The sequence below is a fragment of the Medicago sativa genome, chromosome 3 (assembly GCF_051527215.1).
Source record: "Medicago sativa cultivar Bolivia chromosome 3, Bolivia_mono, whole genome shotgun sequence".
In the NCBI taxonomy this organism is placed as follows: domain Eukaryota; kingdom Viridiplantae; phylum Streptophyta; class Magnoliopsida; order Fabales; family Fabaceae; genus Medicago; species Medicago sativa.
In genome coordinates, this window is record NC_140751.1 from 36,994,555 (window position 1) to 36,997,553 (window position 2,999).

At 28.8% G+C, this 2,999-nt stretch overlaps 1 long non-coding RNA gene across 1 annotated transcript; it reads right to left on the bottom strand.

Annotated features, from left to right (window-relative positions):
* Positions 1-387: 387 nt before the first annotated feature.
* LOC146937431 (uncharacterized) lies at positions 388-1,179 on the bottom strand. The gene is made up of 2 exons (XR_015030933.1): positions 1,004-1,179; positions 388-805 (listed from the first exon to the last, which is right to left on the bottom strand). It is a non-coding gene; the product is annotated as an uncharacterized LOC146937431 (long non-coding RNA).
* Between the last annotated feature and the right edge of the window lie 1,820 nt (positions 1,180-2,999).

Sequence of the window (2,999 nt, forward strand, 5' to 3'; positions counted from 1 at the left end):
GGACTATTTTGATATTTCGTTAAATTGGGGGACGAATTTGGTCGATTCGTGCAAATTCAGGGGCGAAGTTGATTATTCACTCAAAAATTAATGTATTTGGTTAAAAATCCATATCAAATCCATCGGCTTATAATGTCTTATTTTTGCTTATATCTTAGGACGAAGGGGTGTTGACATTAATTGCTCGTTCTTCTTTTTCTCTTGAAAATTTCATTCAAAAGCTTTTTATATCAATAATATTTATCCTTTTAGGGCTGGCCTCTATCATCACGATTTGTTACACGGATTGTTTTTATGTTTCGTTCCATATAAAAATGAAATTTAAACATTGTAAGAATTAAAACAGCAAACATATCATAACGTGCAAAATTAAAAGAACGAGTAATGTATGAGTCAAAATCACCACACCCATTTACATGCATGATTTATTAAAATCCAGACTTACATCGTAGAAATACAATTTATTAATTGGAAACAAAGGTTGTTGTTTTTAAAGTAATGCATGATAACATGCATGGTTTTTTTCATTTTTTTGGAGGATAACATGCATGGTTGGTGTTTAGTTTTTGAGACATATCATTCTTAGGTGGCAATTTCCAAAGTCGTCTTCAAGTAGTCTTTCTCAATAGTGTCCGAAACTATTTTCAGAGTGACCGGCATATACCTTTAATTAAGTATCTGAATCTATTTTCACAAGTACACTCTTTGATGTCGCCGCAATCATTCAACAATAATCGTGAACAACCCTTACCATCGGATGGACATTCCCCTGCTTTCGAATCAACGTTCTTCGTCTGAAAGATTACTGCAAATGGCAAAGGAAGTTAAAGTTGTAACCAATACACATCTATGCATATAATTAACGTATATATTTAGGAAAGTTTGGCATTAAATTGAGCATGCAGTATAATTTTCTTTCATTGATTAAGAATAATTTTTGAGTTCCTAAAATATAAATATATCAGTGAGAAAGATGAACACAATGTTAAAAAATTATACATACAGAATATGGTGAGCATGAAGACAGCCAAAGTAGCAAGCTTAACATAAGTCATTGTTTGATCAAAAGAAAGAATAAGCTGAAATTATTTGTTATCAGCTTAGCTTAGTGTTGCATTAGTTCATTGTTACTTGCAACATTTTATAGAGAGGTGCATATACTAGCAGACACTATAGCTCCCTACGTTAATTGTTAGGAAAGGTGAAATGGCTATATTTAATAATTTATAGAGAGGTCCATATACTAACTGACACTATAACTCCCTTATTAAATTGATGGTGATATTTAACAATTTTGTGGTATCATCATGAAATTAAAATTGTTTCATTCCCTTTCATCAACAATAAATATTCACTTCCTGTACAATAATGGAGCTGCTTGATGGTGTTTGACAATGTTTATATAATCTCTTTTCGGCGTATTTACCTCTTAGAACTGAAAAGGCAAGGCTTGTAAATAATGACATTATTTTTACCTTTTTAACTAAAAAAAAACCTTGTCAAAAAAAAAACTATAAAAACATCATTCAATTGAATACATCTAACTACACAAATTCAAAATCATTAAAACCGAGCTCAATCATTGGTCAGATTTTACTTATCTCTCGATCGAATTCAAATTATCAATGTCTCTTTTTCCTGTGAATTTTACGGTTGCACAAACAAAATCAGTAAAACCAAAATAGATGAATTTACAAACTTATTTACAACATCTAGGTTAATAAAATATAGCACCATATATGAAAGTTAATAACTAGCAAAAATACAATTTTTTCCTAATATTTTTTAGCAAAAATACAACATCTTATTTATTTATAAAATCTCTAAAAAGAATCTCTAAATTATTGAATGTCAAAATATTTTTTATTCTAATCCGTAACGAACAGAGCCTACAAGGTTTGTTATAGTTTTTAGGGTTAAATATGCTTTTGATCCCTATAAAATTGGGAACTTCTAAGTTTAGTCCTTACTTAATTTTAATAGCTTTTTTAGTCCCTACAAAAAAAAATTACTTTTAATTTTAGTCCCTGCTAAAACAAAGTTTGTTTAATTATTCTTAAATTCTTAAATTTTTGAACGATTTTTTCAGGCAAGTTTAGAACACTATGAAATGTTCATATACTAAAATTTAGAATTTTTTAATATGAAACGAATTAAATATGAATTTTTTAAAAACACAAAAGTTAAAGATAAAAGTAATAAAATTTGGACGTAAAAATCATATTTTGCGATAATTTTTTCCGGATGAACTTTTAGTAATGTTCTTAACACGTGTACAAAAAATTGTTCAAAAACTTTAGATTTAAACATAAATTTAACAAATTTGAATTGAGCAGAGACTAATACCGAGTGCATATTTTTTTGCAGAGAGTAAGAGAACTATTAAAATTAAGTAATGACTAAACTTAAAAAGTTTCAGTTTTATAACTCGTGGAACTTCTTTATAATGGCTACGTTCCATGCATCGTTTCATAGGTAAATTCATATACATATACAAAATCATTAAAACTGAGCTCAATTATTAGTCAGATTTTACTTATCTCTCGGCTGAACTCATATTATTGATGTCTCTTCTTCCATTGAATATGAATTTAAAACATATGAATTTAAAACATATTCACAACATCCAGGTACATAGAATATAGAAGCGACATGTTTACGAATGTGACAAAGACTACAAATATGACTATTAAAATGTTTGGAAGATTCATGCATCAGGATCTTTAATGTTAGTGACATCAAAGTCATTAAGTTTTTTTTCGATAAGCCAAGAGCAAAATGACATAAAAAGAATAGTGTCCAACTCAAAAGCACAAAATGACTAATAATTTTCCTTGTTAGTTCTGTTTCCTTGGTATTGCCTTATTTTTCTTTAAATAAAAACGGTCACTAGATTGTGCATATATATATGAAATTAGTGGCCATGCAATAGTGTGTATTCACACACCTAAACTTTCAAAACGTGGAATGCCATTTTCTTGGTCACAATTTTACTTCAT